We start from the raw sequence: 19,300 nt of genomic DNA on the forward strand, positions 1-19,300 counted from the left end.
TACAACTCAGAGAGGTGACTTACCAATATTACACCCGCCTCAAACCATTAGCAAAGCCTGGACCAACAGATAGAAACACCCTAAATGAAAAGATTAGTAAAAATATACCTCATCAAGGCCGTGTGTGTGTGTGTGTGTGTGTGTGTGTGTGTGTGTGCTCAGTTGCTCAGTCCCTCAGTCATGTCCAGCTCTTTGCGACTCTATGAACTGTAGCCCGCCAAGCTCCTCTGTCCATGGGGATTCTCCAGGCAAGAATACTGGAGTGGGTTGCTATGCTCTTCTCCAAGGGATCTTCCCAACCCAGGGATCAAACCCAGGTCTCCTGCACTGGCAGGTATAATGGGAGTGAACTCCACTGCTCTGGGCCTGACTCTGAGTGAAGGTGGGAGGAAGCCACCAATCTGACATCCCTGGTGAGCACTCCCTCCTCCAACAAGGAGGAATGAGGATAAGCAATAGTAAGTCCCTCAAGGCAATGGCACCCCACTCCAGTACTCTTGCCTGGAAAATCCCATGGACGGAGGAGCCTGCTAGGCTGCCATCCATGGGGTCGCTAAGAGTCGGACATGACTGAGCAACTTCACTTTCCCTTTTCACTTTCATGCATTGGAGAAGGAAATGGCAACCCACTCCAGTGTTCTTGCCTGGAGAATCCCAAGGACGGCGGAGCCTGGTGGGCTGCCGTCTATGGGGTCTCACGGGGTCAGACACAACTGACGCGACTTAGCAGCAGCAGCAGCAGCACGTGGGTTTGGTACATGAATCCCCCCACCAAATCCAAGTGAAGACTTTACAGCGGTCTGGTTTGCTGCCTGGGGGAAACAAACACAACTTTTCCTAAAGGAACAGATCTTTAGTCAAACCTGAACTATAATTACATACAAGATTTAAAATTAAAGTGTAAAATATTTTCAAAAATGAAAGTCTGACATGCAAAAGGATTAATGAATTAAGAAGAGGGTAAATATACAAGCAAACTAAATAAACACTGACTTTATAAAGCAGTAATAATAACATCTAATGTGGGGAAGCTCCACTTTGAAGTCAGGAGGAGAGGGTTTGATTTAAAGAAGCCTGTAGCTATATTATCCGAGAGGATGGTAAGGGTACTGATTAATTTTAAATGTATTATGTAAAACATGTATATGAACATTTCTAGGGTAACCAATAAGAGAAAGAAGTATTGATTGAGGGAAAAAAATTATCAGCTTAAAATAAGGCAAGAAAAAATAAACAAAAATCATATAACTTGCCATTATATGACAAAAAGTCAGTTTATCAGGAACACACACCACTTCTAGTCTTGCAAGCATCTAATAACACAGCCTCAAAATATATAAAGCAGAAATTTAGAGAACTCTAATATGAATCAACAAAGCTCTTATCATGATGTAGACTTTAATTTCCCCAGTAAGTGACTGATAACACAAAGATCAGTAAGGCTGTAGATAATTAAAAATACACAAACCTGAGCTAACAGACATATATAGAACCCAATTTTTAAAAAAACATACATAGAATATTATGAAAATGACAATATACTGAAAATAAATACCAAAGAATTAACATCATAAGACCATGTTTTTTAAGCATAAGGTAGTTAAGGTAGAAATCAATAAGAAAGAATAATTTGAAAGACAAATATTAGAAAACTAAAATTTACAATGTGTTTAAATCACTCACTGAGTACATGGCAATTGAAAACAACATCATTACAGAAAGATAACAAAAATACAAAGTCTTAAAACCTATGGGATATGAAAAACATTATCCACTGAGGCCTTAAATGTAGTAGACTTTACATGAAAAGGAAAAGCAGTGAGTATACAAGTATACAGCCAGTTTAAGAAGTTAGAAAAATAAACAGAATAATCATAAAGAAAAGAAAGCAACTAATAAATAGCAGTTATTAATGCAATAAAAATAAAGATAAAATTGAGAGGCTCAACAGAGTCAAAGCTGCCTTAAAAAGCTTCTCTAAAAAGGGAAACATCAGGTAACAATAATGAACAAGAAAAATCTTGCAAATAAACAATACTCAAAATGGGAATTACTCATAGAAGCATTAAGAATGTAAATAATAGAAGCAACTTTATGCCTATACATTCGAAGATTAGTTAAACAAGCAGATTCCTCTAAAGATGTAAATATTCAGCCTGACTCAGAATTATCTAGATGTCTAATGGTCTCATAGCATTAACTAAATTGAGATGCTACATAAAATTCTCCCCTGAAAAGCAAACCAACAGTTCCAGAAGGTTTAACAAATGAATTTCACCAGAGCATTAACAAACAGATGATTCCAATCATATGCAAACGCATGTAGAGAACAGAAAAAGAGGGCACACTCTCCAATTAGCTTTATGAGGTTAAGTAGAATCACGATATCAAAACCAGGGGAAAAAACAGTGGGAGGAATAAAATTCCAGGATAATCTTATGTCTGAACTTAGGCACAAAATCCTAAGCAAAATATTTGTAAACTTATCTCATAAAACACCAAAAAAATAATCTGTCATGAGAAAATTGGGTTAATTTCAGTAATACAAGGTTGATTCATATTAAACATTCTAATCATACAATGGCTTAAAATAGGAAAACAAAGTCTATGCTGATGACTGAATTACCACTATGGGCATTTGAGGTTCAACTCCATGGGGGACTCAGAAACACACCTGGGAATGGCCACACCAGGGCGTAAGGAAGCTGGGGTATTGCTCTCCCCATCAGGTGAGGTCCCTCCCGGCACTTCTGATAAGCTCTGTGCAGGCTAAGCCCAGTCCCCCAGCCACAGGACAGCCCTCAAGCAGAGAAACTCAAATGTTTGAGATTTGAATCCCTGGTCTGTACCCGTTGTTGCTGTTCAGTTGCTCTGTCATGTCCAACTCTTTGCGATCCCATGGTCTGCAGCACACCAGCTTTCCCTGTCCTTCACTGTCTCCGAGTTGGCTCAAACTCACATCCATTGAGTCGGTGATGCCATCCAACCATCTCATCCTTTGTCACCCCCTTCTCTTCCTGCCCTCAATCTTTCCCAGCATCAGGGTTTTTTTTCCAATGAGTCAGCACTTTGCATCAGGTGGCCAAAGTATTGGAGCTTCAGCTTCAGCATCAGTCCTTCCAATGAATATTCAGGGTTGATTTCCTTTAGGATTAACTGGTTTCTGAACTAGTTTCCCTGATAGCTCAAACGGTAAAGAATCCGCCTACAATGCAGGAGACCTGGGCTTAATTCCCAGGTCAGGAAGATCCCCAGAAAAGGAAAATCCTCAAAGCTGAGGAGCCCTCAAGTGGCTGGTGGGTAAGGATGCGGCTCTCTCAGCATCTGCTATAGGTGCAGGAGAGCAGCTCACAAGAGCCCCAAAGAAGCGGAGTCCATGGTGCATTCAAGGTTGGGACAGTCTAAGACCTGGTATGTAAGGAATTGGCCTCCACTCCCAAGGAAGCAGAGGATTTTGAGCAGAGAGTGACATCTTATTTGATTTTTTTAAAATGTATGCTCTGGCTACTGTGTCATGAACAGTGTCTGAGAAAACAGGGGTAGAAGCATGAAAACTAGTTAGGAGGCTCTGATCCTGGCAACAAGAGAACTCCACCTGGACCAGAACACCACAAGGAGCAATGAGAAGTGGTCCCGCTCCGGGTATATCTGAAGCTGGAGTTGACGACTTGCTGATGCGTCAGATGTGGAACAGAAGAGGAGAGACCTCAGGGTGGCTCCGAGTGCTTGAGTCAACAGCCTGAAGTCTGGAGCTGCTCTGTACTGAGACAGAGAAGGAGAGGGGAACATGTGGGGCAGGGGGAGACAAGGTCCTGATGACCCAGAACCCTGAGACCCAGGGAACCAGCAACAGGGCCTCAGGAACTGAGGCTGCAGATGGGGACCAAATAGGGAATTTGAAAACTCTCATGGGGATTAGAACGAAGGAGGAATTAGACTCTTCTCCCCACAACCAAAAAAAAAAAAAAAAATCAAATGTCACTTTACTTATGAGTTGGTCTGTTCTCATTTGCAAGTATCTTTAGGAAACTTGGTTATTGTACCTTGAGGTTTTGGGGGTTTTTTTCTCCCATGTTCACATCAGAAGACACAGTTAAAACAATTATTGTTGTTCAGCCACTCAGTCATGTCCAACTCTTTGGGACCCCATGGATTGCAGCACACCAGGTTTCCCTGTCCTTCACAATCTCCTGGAGCTTACTCAAACTCATGTCCATTGAGTCGGTGATGCCATTCAATCATCTCATCCCCTGTCGTCCTCTTTTCCTCCTGCCTTCAATCTTTCCCAGCATCAGAGTCTTTTCTAATGAGTCAGCTCTTCGCATCAGGTGACCAAAATACTGGAGCTTCAGCTTCAGCATCAGGTCTTCCAATGAATATTCAGGACTGATTTATTTTAGGATTGACTGGTTTGATCCCCTTGCTGTCCAAAAGACTCTCAAGAGTCTTCTCCAACACCACAGTTCATAAGCAACAATTCTTTGGTGCTCAGCCATCTTTGTGGTTCAACTCTCACATCCATACATGACTACTGGAAAAACCATAACTTTGGCTAGATGGACCTTTATTGGAAAAATAATGTCTCTGCTTTTTACCATGCTGTCTAGGTTTGTCATAGCTCTTCCTCCAGGGAGCAAACAGCTTTTAATTTCATGGCTGCAGTCACCATCTCCAGTGATTTTGGAGCCCAAGAAAATAAAGTCTGTCACTGTTTCCATCATTTCCCCATCTATTTGCCATGAAGTGACGGGACCAGATGCCATGATCTTAGTTTTTTGAATTGCAATAGATAATAGGTAAAAAGGAAGTACATGGTGACCAGTCATAAGGAAGGACATTCCTAGCGGTCAGACACATTGAAAAATGGAACAAGCTGGTTCATTGCTGGACATGTGGGCAGGAACTGAACGACTGTCTGTGGCAATGTGTCTGAGGAAACTTCCCATGAGGAGAAAACTGGCTGGGACGGCCTCTAAGATCTTTTTCAATTCCAAGATGCTCAGGACTTAGTTTCCATGAGAAAGATGAGCATCTATCCTTGTGTCCATTGTCACTGTAAGGCTGGATTCTGGTGCGACCTTGTTCATCTCCCCCTTTGCAGCCCTTTACTGTCAGAACTAAAGGCTAGAAACATGACTCCTTAAATGTAATAAGGATAGAAAACTTTATCCTGTGTACCCAACACGTCTTTCTAATTTAATCTTCCATTGCACATGGCAACCCACTCCAGTATTCTTGCCTGGAGAATCCCATGGACAGAGGAGCCTGGCAGGCTACAGTCCATGGGTTTGCAAAGAGTCGGACAGGACTGAAGTGATTTAGCATGCTCTCCACATTTCCACAACAGTCACCTTGTCTTTTCCTTCCATCCTTCTCACCTGGCTCCACCCTCTCCTGTGAGAGGGCGAGGTCAGACACCAGTCTCTGGCCCTGACAGATCAGAATGAGGATCGTATGGCAAACACAATGTGTTTCCGGGCCCTTGGTAAATGTGGCTGCTGATGACAAGAAACACATGAATCTTCCAACCTGAGAGAGCAGGGACAAGGTCAACTTTGAAGGCACAAGAGTGGGGGATGAGGAGCCCAGGGCCATCACCCAGCACGACTGGCTCCCCAACTGGGGAATGTCCAATCTCTGCTGCTCTTCCCGTGGGTCCTCACCAGCTCTTTCCCTCAAGAAGTATGCTTTCCCCTTCGTATGTTCATGTACAAATCAAAATGATGCCACCTCTGGGCCTCTTTGTTAACCCCAACAATGTAAAGAATCATATATAACTGAATGCTCCTTCATGTGAAGCTAGTTTTAGTCAATTTCAAAATGCACACACTTAAAAATAGAAACCTGTGAGTACTAGGCAGGGTCTGAAGCCTTCACAATGTCAGAGTGCCCCCCACCCACCCATCTTCTCTTTCCATCTGAGCAGCCAGCTGCCTTCAACACAGCATCCATCTTTGCACTGCCTACCTCATCTCCTCCCCCAACAGTGTAAGCTCTGAAAGATCAGAGGTGCCTTCCCAGTGCTGAGCACCCAGTTTCTGTTATTTAGTTTCTCAGTCGTGTCTGACTCTTTGCAACCCGGCGGACTGTAGCCCGCCAGGCTCCTCTGTCCATGGGATTTCCCAGGTAAGGGTACTGGAGTGGGTTGCCATTTCCTCCTCCAGAGGATCTTCCCCACCCAGGGGTCAAACCCATGTCTCCTGCATTGGCAGGTGGATTCTTTATCTCTGAGCCACCAAGGAAGCCCTGAACACTTAGCAGGTGACACCAAACATCTGCCAAATAAATGCAATGTTCTGGCAGATGCCATCTTCCCGGCAGGCAGGTCACACGTGCTGTCTCCTTGCTCTGCACCCACGGTGGCTGGTAAGACCTGGAACCTCTTACGAGCTCACTGACTGCGCTGGGATCCTGAATTATTGTTGTTAATGATTGTTGTTGTTGCTGTTATTTGCTTTAGAAAAGCAGAATTGATCTGCCACCACCTTTAGCTTAAGCTCATATCAGGAAAGTTTTAGATTGTTGGAAATTGTGAGTAGAGTAGTATTAGTCTCAGTTGTATCTGGCTTTTTGCAACCCCATGGACTGTAGCCCACCAGGCTCCTCTGTCCATGGGATTCTCTAGGCAAAAATACTGGAGTGGGTTGCCATTTCCTCCTGCAGGGGACCTTCCCAACTGTACATAAAGGAGACTTCATCAATGTGCATTAGAGGATACCCCAGGTTAACCTGTTATAGAAAACTGTCTTTTGAGTCTTTAAATTCTATACCAATTCTATACCTCTGGTTGGCAGAGTGTTTGTTTCTTTATTTAGGTATTAAGGTGAATGACCTGGGGCTATTTGTTTCCATCAACCTGACTGCGAATCTAAAGGCACAGTTGAAATGTCTATTTTTCTTGCTATCCTCAGAAGAGATTGCTGCAAATCTACTCTATGATTCTCGTTCTTTTTAGCTTACAATACAAATAGCTTATTATTTTTTGCAACCTATGTCTTATAATAAAGCAGTGCTGAAAAATTAAATAGAAGAAAGTTCAGTTGCCATATAGGCCACGAAAATGATTTGCTGGTAGTGATTTTTAAGCTTGATTCTAAATAGATTTACGAAGAATGGCAACTTGGAAGACATGGTTCAAATTTTGCTATATAAGGTACCTTGAAATTATAGGCTCACTCTCCCTAAAATTTCAAAAAGCGTAGAGCTTAGACTCTTAAAGGTATAGCAGTGATAAAAGCTTTCACAGTCATTTCTAAAAAGCAACACTTCATAGTTTTCTCTCTTCAGTGGTTCTCTAATATACTTGTAGAAGGAAGGCAATGGAAAGCCAAGAATAAAGATAGCTGAGCTCTCCACAACTGGGCTTCCTGCCTACTTTCCCTGCCCAAAGAAAAGAGGAGACACCATCTTGCAACAGAGGCTTCATATATAACTGGGCAAGTCCAGTGACAGCATTTGATGCCCCATATCTCTTGGTTCTTCTTGTTGCCAATGGTTGGTCTGGTGATGGTGGTGAAATGGGAGCAATTAATCTGTAGATGAGGGAGGGCTTCCTTTAACAGTTGAAGGGTACTGTCTGGCATGATTCCAAAGACTTGTAGTGTTTTTAATGTGGGAATTTCTGCAAGTTCAAGTAAAGTTTCAGGTATTATGTCATACTGCTACTGCTAAGTCACTTCAGTCGTGTCCGACTCTGTGCAATCCCATAGACGGCAGCCCACCAGGCTCCCCCGTCCCCGGAATTCTCCAGGCAAGAACACTGGAGTGGGCTGCCATTTCCTTCTCCAATGCAGGAAAGTGAAAAGTGAAAGTGAAGTCGCTTAGTCGTGTCCGACTCTCAGCGACCCCATGAACTACAGCCCACCAGGCTCCTCCGTCCATGGGATTTTCCAGGCAAGAGTACTGGAGTGGGGTGCCATTCATAGCACCAACTGAATGATAGGTGTTAGAGGTAGTTGAGTTGGTAAAATTCTGGAAAGCAGTCATTTTTCAGCATGACACTACCGCTTAAGTCTAGGTGGGCAAGATTGGGACATCTTCCAGCTAAGGTAGAGACATCCGATCTCTGCAGGTTCTTTCAGTACCCGGTGAGGTTCAGCTGGGTGACGGTCTCTGACACAGTGTGCAACAGCCACCTGTACGTGTTTTTCAGGGAAGTCATAGCACCAAGAGAGGTTCAGCTCATCCAATCTGGAACAGCTGTTCAGCAAAGTCTTCAGGGCAGATTCAGAGAATCCAGAACACCCAGAAAGGTTTAGTTGCAGTAAATCTGTGTTCTGAGCAAGATTATTGACAATGGGATCTGAAAGCCGGAGGCCTTCCAAGGCTGAGATTCTGCAACTTGGAGCAGTGAGACAGAAGGCTGTGCAGGGTAGACACATCGATCACAGAGTTTGACAGGTCCAGGTGCTGTAGACGAAAAGGGCTGAAATGTTCAACTAACGGTTGGTCCATAAATGATCATGGACAGCAGAAGGCAACCACCCCTCGGGACAGCAGCCAACCAACCACGATCTGGGTAGAGGTTTCTGCCCACAAGGTCTACAGTTTGCCAGAGAAACTCATCAAACACTAGATGATATCATCTCTTACAAACACTGGAGACTTTCAGGAGTTCAGGGAGGCACAGACAGGAAAAGATTCCTAATAGCAGCTCATCTAGAAGGGAGTCCCAAGAAACACCTGGAAAGTTCTCTCAGTTTAGCTTAGGTCTGCAGACAATCACAACGTCCTTGTAATTCACTTTGCTTTTCAGCCATTTTCGTGGGGAACTCTGTGGGTGGCTCAGGTTTGAAAGCAGTTCCTGGGGGATGTTCTCACTGTCCACCTCCTCCTTCTCCAGGGCTGAGACCCCCATGCCTGAAAGCATTTCAGAAGTCTTGCTAGAACCCCATCCCCATGTGAAACTGGCAGTAACGTTGCTACTCTGGTCAGGTATCTCCTGGAGGTGTTTCCTGTGAATGGCATCTGCAGGTTCAGGAGTTTTAAATGCGTGCATTAATTGCAGAGGTGCCTGCCTCCCAGATTCCCACTTTGGTGTGCAGTGAAATTGTGAAGTTGAAAGCTGCTGCTGCTGCTGCTGCTAAGTTGCTTCAGTTGTGTCCAACTCTGTGCGGCCCCATAGACGGCAGCCCACCAGGCACCCCCGTCCCTGAGATTCTCCAGGCAAGAACACTGGAGTGGGTTGCCATTTCCTTCTCCAATGCATGAAAAGGGAAAATGAAGTCGCTCGGTTGTGTCCGACTCTTCTCGACCCCATGGACTACAGCCTACCAGGCTCCTCCATCCATGGGATTTTCCAGGCAAGAGTACTGGAGTGGGGTGCCATCGCCTTCTCTCAGTTGAAAACTAAAGTGATCTTAAATGCTTCTCTTCTACTTTATCATTATAACAACACAGCAATGAAGACTTTACCTTAACTATACTCCCAGATGGATTTAGCCACATTTAAGAGCCACAATGGCTCCGTTTTGTTCAAAATAGATCCATATGTTTTCATGTCTGGGTTTACTAATAGCCCTTGTTATATACAGCATCTCCTATCTCACCTTTCATTTTCATTAATAGGTATATTTCCCACTCTTTCACACAATATTCATACAGAATATGTACAGAAACTTGACTATTATTTGCTGAAAATCACTAAAATAGATGTTATTAACGTCTCTCAGGAAATTTTACTTGCAAAATTTAGAAATCACTCGTGCCACTTCCAGCCCTTCATGCATTAATGTGAGGGAAAAAAAACATTTATTTTTGCACTGGGCTGAAGAACCACGTGTTTATATGCTTTAATAAAGTAGTGTCACCTCACTTACAGGCAGAAATGCACCGAGGTAAGATGCCTGAGTTCGGGAGCCAGACGGTTCCACATCAGATGATGAGAGCACCGAGGCAGAGAGAGCGGCGACACTGTGATCACGTGTGTGTCTCAATGGAAGAAACGTCTGATTAAATATATTCCTTGAGCCTGAAGTATCTGCTCGGAGACTTGATGGCCACAGAAGACACCCATCTAATGCCTTAAGCAGCCTCAGGTGTGTGTCTATCTCACAGACCCTTCTCACTCTGGACCCTAACATGCTATTAACATAAAATGAATAAACTCCAACAGGGTGTCCTGTGGGGACCCCTCTTGTCTGCATACCCTTGCAGCCATCTCTGGGAATATGAGGAAGGCATTTAACTCCTGTGTGTGTCTACTGAGTTTAATCGTTTTTACTTTTATTCAGATTGACAACTGAGTGTTTTTAAATGATGGGGCTCATTGACAAAACCTCATTCCACAGGCAGATCAGCACAAAGCCTTGGTTTTGTAATTCTGAGACACTAAGACTTAGAAATTAAGTTGTCAATCAACTCTGTCTCTTCTCTTCAAATAAAGGAGGAAAATCTCTGATATGGGATCTGTGTATAATGAAGTTATTCTGGCCCCTTTCCTAGGAAAAGCAGGTACACAGAACTCATCAAATTAAATATCATCCTACAACAGCCCAGATGATGTCTGTGGAAGGTAGAAGATCAGAAGAAATCCATGAGTTGCCTCTTGAGCTTGACTTGTGTGTGTGAGGATTTCTGCATCCATACAGACCCCAGGAAATGTGGTTTTGCTACATGTGTGAAGTAGCAGAAGCCTCAATCCTTGCAACATCATAGATGAAGATTTTCAGTTCTTCATCTCAGTGTAAGGGCAGAGTCAGAAGGCAGGCTTAACTTGGTTCTGCAGGCTCTTGGGTAACATAGAGGCTTGGACCAGAGCATGGACCGGAGCTGGCCATGTAGATCACCTCAAGGCAAAAACGTCAAGCCAGGGCAACATGATACACACACAGGACGCACACCACTTGTGGCCAGTAACTTACCGAGCATGTACAGCGTCGTACCTGCCCAGTGGTAACACTACTTCCTTTACTCCATGTTCAAAGACAAAGACAGGAGCTTTTGGCCCCAATTTCCAAACATTGGGTCAGCTGCCATGGCTGCATTTGTCACAGCACTTTGGTCCTCATTTCTTGAGAATATGATTTTTGATGAATTCTTTACATGGAAAAAGAACTTTTCCTTTTTTTTGATGACATGACTTTATTTTATTTTGTCTATAAAATTTGATTAAACTAATTAGAGACTCAGTTTCCTTACTAAGTGGCAATAACATCTTCCTCATTATTAACAAGTAAGAGATTGTTTTTAAACTATAATGCACCACACAAATGTTAGCAATCTTTTGAGTGGAACTCCAAAATCATATCAATCATTTCCTGTCCTGGAGTGGAATCTGAAGCTTTTTCTCAAAGTGAAAAGGGGCTGTTTCCTTTAAGATCGGATTTAAGTAGCATTGCAAGCTGACCTGGGTCTGGCCAGTGGTCCAGAGCCTGGCGTCTCTGCATGTTTGCCCATGGCTGCCTCCTCACTGCACACAGGTGTGTGTGACTGTGACCATCCACATGAACTTGCCTGCGACATCACCAGGGGCTCCAGCCCTGCTACAGCTTCCCTGGCCTTTAGAGAAGGACCTTTCCACATGGTAAAAGTGTGATAACTTTAAACAAATTTGCTATAAATGAAGAAGGAAGCATCACTTACCCCAAATGAAGCCAATCTGAGATCCTTCATTTGCTTCTGACCCTGAACCAGAAAGGAACTGAAAAATGGACCGGTTGGACTCCCTGAAACAAACGATGCTTGAGTGGTTTCATGCATACTAACTGCCTTTGATGTAAATGGGGCCATCCGTCAGCAGCCACTGGCACAGCAGTGACCTCCCTCACTGCTGCCAGCCCCACACGAGAGGACCAAAGCCCATCCAGGTGCCAGGAGGCCAGCAGACTCCCTCCACCCGGAGACACTCTCTTCAGAGAGGATTCCGGTGGGGACTCGAGGAAGCTGGTAGGCAGGAGTCTGGCAGGGGACTCTCTGAACATATTATTAGGGAATTTGAAGTCTTAGCTATTGTGGGCCCACTCCCTGCTCCTACAAAGAAAGAAAACTAAATATAGAACTGCCACATGATCCAGCAATCCCACTCCTACACGTTTATCTGGAGAAAATCATAATTTGAAAAGAAGCATGTCCCCCTATATTCATAGCAGTACTATTTACAATAGCCAGGACATGGAAGCAACCTCAGCATCCATCAACAGAGGAATGGATAAAGATGTACCACAGACACACACACACAGGAATAGTACTCAGCTATAAAAAAGAACGAAGTAATACCATCTGCAGCACCATGTATGGGTCTACAGATGATCACACTAAATGAAGTAAGTCAGACAGAGGAAGACAAACACCATATGATACCACTTATATGTGGAAGCCAATTCAAAAATGAGAGAAATGAACTTCTTTACAAGACAGAGACAGACTCACAGATCTCAAAATCAAATTTATGGTTACCAAAGGGGAAAGGTGGAGGGAAGTGATAAATTAGGAGACTGGGATTAACATGTACACATTACTATATATAAGATAGATAACCAACAAGGATTTACTATAGAGCACAGGGAACTCTACTCAATACTCTGTAATAACCTAAATAGGAAAAGAATCTGAAAAAGTATGGATACATGCATATATATAATTGATTCACTTTGCTGAACACCTGAAATTAACACAGCATAATACAATACCAATTTTTTAAAAAAAGAGTAAATTAGGTGCCATCTTCATCAAACCCAAGGACAGGTGATGCCTCCCAACACCATTCTCAGAGGTAAAACTAGGGGAAGGCATCCCTGGCCTCCATCCTCCCATGCACCGGGTTGGTGCCCAACTTCACATCTGTGTCAGGACTCAGCCCTCCCATCCCTGTACCTGGCATGTGGTTCTTGACAGGGCAGGGCCCCCACGTGTGGACTCCATCCTGGACTCAAAGCTCCTGTGCAGAAGGAAGGGAAAGGCCCCCTCCCACAGATTAACAAGTTGCTGCATGCTGTTGCCCTTTGTTTCTTTTAAAACAAATATATGCTTATAGACTTGCGATCTGTGTGATGAACTTAGCATGCAAATAAAAGGAGATGGATTGGAGTCATTTTCAGACAAGATGCACCTCGAAGGAGCCCGCAAATGGCCATTCATTTCCTCACCTCTAGGCTGACAGAACACTGACATTCAAGTCAAAGGCATGTCCTAATCGTCACGCATGTAACCACTTTTTTCTTTTTTTCACATTTGTATGCTAATCACGAGAAGCAAAAATAGACTTAGATTGGAAATCAAAGATGGGCTGTACACAGGTAATAGAGTGCTGGAGCACTTTATTTAAAGATAGAAGGCTCTCGGACCAGGCTTTATTATTGAACTAAGACTATCTATCCGTTTTGACACTTTTTAAATTAAGTTCTTCCTCTAATTTATGTTTTTGTCAGCTTTCTTCCCTTACCTGGTTTTAAACTGGCTTTTTTCCCCCTCTCTCTCAAAGTAATAAACTACTCCAGAGCAGAGGGAAAAAAATTTTAATGACCCTAGAAATTCAGATTAACAAAATGGATCATTTGTACACAGCCACAGAATTATGAATCCTTCTGAAATATTGGTGAGGAAATTCCGCCTGATGCAAAATTTCATTTTCTTGCTCTCTGACATCTGACTCCCCCGCCCCTTTTCAAACGGAATGGTTATGGAACCTTTTTATTAAGGTCAAATCCTAAAAAGTAGAAGGGCTTGGGGGATCATTTTGGGGCACAAGGAAAAAAGCTTTTTTACTTTTCTTTTGAATGAAAGTCGACAAGCTCCAGCAGCATATTAACACAGCAAACAGAAAATAGCTTGAAGAAGCTGGACTTCACCCCCATCCATCCTGCCTCCTCCCCGGATGTCAACCCAACCCCCTATCATTGTGATGCCTGCCTTCCTCCCAGGATGTCCTGCGTGCAACTGAATTCACAGAGTTCAGGGAGCTGGAGTCAAACAGAACAGGGAGCAGCTGCACGACCACGCATGTGGCAGTCAGATCATCTACTCTGATGCCTTGTTGGAATAAACTGGGGACAACATAATCAATCTCCCCAACTTAACACAACTCCTACCTGGAAAACGCAAGCCAGACCTAATATGCAAATCCTTCTGCTGCTTGGCACCATTTTTGTTGTAACATTGTCTGTACAGACAGAAAAATATATATATGTACTGCAATGCTAAGTGGAATTTTTAATTGCTTAGACTTGATAAAGAATGCTTAATCTAAACTCAGTTTCAAAATAGCAATGACTGGTTTGTAGCATATTCACCCCCCCTCCCAAAACTATGTGATTTCTCAACAGAATCTCCACAAACAGCTTGTTTCTGCTTTTCCCACATGAAGCAAGTTGTTTCTTCTGTGGAGACCAAATCCATGCCTCCTTGCAGCCTACCTGGATTCTACCACCCATCCAGTGGGTGGAGACCACAGGCCTCTGCAGGAACTTCAAATACCACCCATCTCTCACCATCTAACACTCCAGTCATTGGGGACCGAGTAGCATAGTAAACACCAAATGTGTGGCAGGGCCAGCCGGCTCTCAGCTGGCCTGTGTTCCTACCCTGCCAGGCTGTGTGACCTCTCCTGGCCTCAGCTTCCCCACCTGTAAAATGGGGTAGTAATCACTCCTGCCTAACCCAGATGTCCTGTGCATTAGAACAAAGCCTGGCATGTAGCAGGAGCTGTTACAGTGTTACTATGTATAGGTGCTACATAAACTAAACTCAACCCATGTGATCCATTTGAAAAGAATTAAATCACACTTTTATTGAATGGCCACTAGAAATCACAGTGTAGGTGCTACAGGTAAATATCCTTGTCTTAGGACTTCTTTGGTGGTCCAATGGCTAAGACTCCATACTCCCAATGCAGAGGGCTCAGGTTCAATTCCTGGTCAGGGGACTAGATCCCACATGCTGCAACTAAGACCTGGTACAGCCAAAAAAAAAAAAAAGTTATTAAAAATATATCCCTTGTCTTAAAACATTGCTGTCTAGTACAAGATCTAAGACAAGTGTGCAAAGAAGTAATCAATAAAACAGAATGAATGTTAAACTTTTTCCTAGAATGAATTCCAAAAGAAAATATCAGTATTAAATGAAGTTCAAAGAAAGATGAAGCTGCAAGTCATTGAGGAAAGCTAAAAGCTAATGTAGAATGGCATTTAATATGATTTTTTGAGAATTACTAAAATTTTAATAATGAGATAATAATGCATGAGTCAGAGAGATCAATAGAACAGAACTGATAGCCACGATGAGACCTTAAATTCCTATAGGAATCTGTGTACAATGAGGAGTGTCCCCTCCACTCTATGCATGCCCCCAACACCTGCATGAACACAGTACTGCCAGCACATATATAGCACCCAGGCTGCAGGCTTGCGGGTGTGGAGTTGGCCAGCTTGGGTGCAAACCAGGGTCACCAGTTCTGAGCTCCATCATCATAATACTTAAGGCTCCTCAGCCCCCTCTGCATCTCTAAACTAGGACACTGATAACAGTACTCTCTTCCTACATCGTTGCAAGGATTAAATTAAGCTGTTAGCACTTGTTCAAAAAGCACAAGACAAATGGCACAATTAAGTTTTCGTTTACTACAATTATTTTTTTTAATTTTATTTTATTTTTAAACTTTACATAATTGTATTAGTTTTGCCAAATATCAAAATGAATCCGCCACAGGTATACATGTGTTCCCCATCCTGAACCCTCCTCCCTCCTCCCTCCCCATACCATCCCTCTGGGTCGCCCCAGTGCACTAGCCGCAAGCATCCAGTATCGTGCATCAAACCTGGACTGGCAACTCGTTTCATACACGATATTTTACATGTTTCAATGCCATTCTCCCAAATCTTCCCACCCTCTCCCTCTCCCATAGAGTCCATAAGATATATATATATATCAGTATATATGTATATATCATATGCAAATATATATAATAACTTCTCATTTTGTGTCCCAGCAACCCTGGTTTTTTCCCCCATTTTTTTGTTTCTCCTTTGGCTGCATTTTGGGTGATGCTTTTAGTCTGTCTTCTATTCATGGATTCAATTATGTCTTTGGTTTTGTCTATTTTGCTCTTTACCAGTAGTGCTGAAATTTTTTACCATATTTTTCATTTTCAGTTGTTCCATTTCGTTCTTTTTCAAATTTTCGATGTCAGTTTTCAATACCATGCTTCATTCTTATATTTTCGAGCCTCTCTTTTCTCTATTAAAACATATTAAACCTACTTAGTTTATATTCTAAATCTGATCAGTATACTTCCCAATTCTGTTCAGGCTGAGTTTTGCTTTATTTCTGTTCTTTCCTTTGGAGGCTTTTAAATGGTGAGTTCACGTGTCTTGCAGATATTTTTCTTTTCAGATCTACCTGAAGTAGCATCACTTCCATCACCTGCAGACATTATCAACCTGAGACCACTTTACAGGAAATTCTCAAAGTCAGCTTTTCAACCCCATGGTGTGAATTCAGGCGACAAGCAGAGTGACAGCTCCTCAGGGTTACAAATGGTCGTCAGTCCAGCCCAAGTCATGCAGCTTTAATCCCGTTTCCACCCTTCCCAAGGTGGGGGGAACCCCAAGGCCCCCAGCTCTTTGTTCCAGACACGGTGGGAGCCTGCCTCCTGTCCCATGTTCCCTTAGGAACCACAGCACAAGTTCTGGGTCTCGAAGAGCTGGCAGCTAACCCTCTGAGAGCCAAAGCTACTGTGACACTATTTAATCTGGCCTGTGAGGTCCCTGATTTTAAATTGTTTTCAGCCTTCTGCTGACTCCTTCTGTCTATCCAGCTCAGCGATATATTTCAAAACAATTAATCCAGCTTTTTTTTTTTTTAATGGTTTCCATTGGAAGGGTATGAAAGTTAGCTTGTCCACCAGGCTGCCAAGCATAGAAGTGCTTTTCTCTCTTTGTAATCTCTTCCTTATTAAGAATGGTAATGAGGATACGGTTGTTATACTATTATACAGACTGCTGTATACTTAAACATTCATGAAAAATAGTAAAAGGAAACCTAAACATTAAACTCAAGAAGATAGTAAAAATAAATACTAAAACAGTAGATGGAAGGGATGACTAAATTCTTAAAATGTTAAGTAATTTAAAGAACAAAAAATTAGCTATCGATATAATAAACAAAGTTAAGTGTTTTTTTGTTTGTTTCATCTTTGACCAAATCTGTAAAATTGACGAGAGGTTGGAAAACCATGGCCTGCAGGCCAGATCCTGCCTGCCACCTGTTTTTGTATGATACTCGAGTTCAAATGGTTTTTAGATTTTTAAATAGTTATGGGAAAATGAAGGATAATATTTTGTGACACATGAAAATTAAATGAAATTCAAATTTCAGTGGCCATAATAAAGTTCCATTGGAACTGAGTCACATTCATTTATTTATGTCTCTGGCTACTTCGCTGCTACAAGTGCAAAGCTGAAGAGCTGTGATTGAGACGGAATGGCTCACTCAGCCTATATATTCACTCCCTGGTCCTTTACAGATAAATGTGCTGAGCCTCAAAATAAACCTCAGGTAAAATGGCCAAAGAGAGAGAGATACAAGAGAGAGAAAAAATAGAAACATGTAGCACACATTAAAAAGGCAACGTAAACACAAATACAGAGGAGATGTTAAACTTTATAGTTCCCTTTGAAAGTGAACTTGAAAATGTTGATTAAACATATTATTTCTAGAAAGACGCCCATTACTGGCATGTTATCAGGATGAAGTAGAATGCCTGAGTAGCTGGCTGATGATGGAAGAAGTGTTTAACCTTGTCATGGAGATAAATCTCCTTTTCTTCAAACTGGCCTTATGTGCTAATGTTTTACAAGGCAGTTACCTCAAATCCAATAATTTCTATTTTATTTCACTCTTTTGAATCATAAATTAGAACAGAAATTTTAACATATGGACACCAAGGGGTGAAGGAAGGCATAAATTGGGAGGCTGGGAATGACATGTATATACCACTATATATCAAGCATCACTACGAACACAGCTAGTGGAGGTGATGTAATTCCAGCTGAGCTATTTCAAATCCTGAAAGATGATGCTGTTAAAGTGCTGCACTCAATATGCCAGAAAATTTGGAAAGCTCAGCAGTGACCACAGGACTGGAAAAGGTCAGTTTTCATTCCAATCCCAAAGAAAGGCAATGCCAAAGAATACTCAAACTACTGCACAATTGCACTCATCTCACACGTTAGTAAAGTAAAGCTCAAAATTCTCCAAGCCAGGCTTCAGCAATACATGAACCATGAACTTCCAGATGTTCAAGCTGGTTTTAGAAAAGGCAGAGGAACCAGAGATCAAATTGCCAACATCCACTGGATCATGGAAAAAGCAAGACTGTTCCAGAAAAACATCTATTTCTGCTTTATTGACTATGCCAAAGCCTTTGACTGTGTGGATCACAATAAACTGTGGAAAATTCTTCAAGAGATGGGAATACCAGACCACCTGACCTGCCTCTTGGGAAACCTATACGCAGGTCAGGAAGCAACAGTTAGAACTGGACATGTAACAACAGACTGGTTCCAAATAGGAAAAGGAGTACGTCAAGGCTATATATTGTCACTCTGCTTATTTAACTTATATGCAGAGTACATCATGAGAAACGCTGGGCTGGAAGAAGCACAAGCTGGAATCAAGATTGCCAGGAGAAATATCAATAACTTCAGATATGCAGATGACACCACCCTTATGGCAAAAAGTGAAGAGGAACTAAAAAGCCTCTTGATGAAAGTGAAAGAGGAGAGTGAAAAAGTTGGCTTAAAGCTCAACATTCAGAAAACGAAGATCATGGCATCTGGTCCCATCACTTCATGGGAAATAGATGGGGAAACAGTGGAAACAGTGTCAGATTTTATTTTTTTGGGCTCCAAAATCACTGCAGATGGTGACTGCAGCCATGAAATTAAAAGACACTTACTCCTTGGAAGGAAAGTTATGACCAACCTAGATACATATTGAAAAGCAGAGATATTACTTTGCCAACAAAGGTCCGTCTAGTCAAGGCTATGGTTTTTCCTGTGGTCATGTATGGATGTGAGAGTTGGACTGTGAAGAAAGCTGAGTGCCGAAGAATTGATGCATTTGAACTGAGGTGTTGGAGAAGACTCTTGAGAGTCCCTTGGACTGCAAGGAGATCCAACCAGTCCATTCTGAAGGAGATCAGCCCTGGGATTTCTTTGGAAGGAATGATGCTAAAGCTGAAACTCCAGTCCTTTGGCCACCTCATGCGAAGAGTTGACTCAATGGAAAAGACCCTGATGCTGGGAGGGATTGGGGGCAGGAGGAGAAGGGGATGACAGAGGATGAGATGGCTGGATGGCATCAC

The 19,300-nt window shown here is 42.6% G+C and overlaps 1 pseudogene; it reads right to left on the reverse strand.

The window, feature by feature from the left end:
• Positions 1 to 1,603: 1,603 nt before the first annotated feature.
• LOC133260414 (S-phase kinase-associated protein 2-like) lies at positions 1,604 to 15,664 on the reverse strand (annotated as a pseudogene).
• Positions 15,665 to 19,300: the final 3,636 nt, after the last annotated feature.

The sequence above is a fragment of the Bos javanicus genome, chromosome 14, assembly GCF_032452875.1.
Source record: "Bos javanicus breed banteng chromosome 14, ARS-OSU_banteng_1.0, whole genome shotgun sequence".
NCBI classification, from domain to species: domain Eukaryota; kingdom Metazoa; phylum Chordata; class Mammalia; order Artiodactyla; family Bovidae; genus Bos; species Bos javanicus.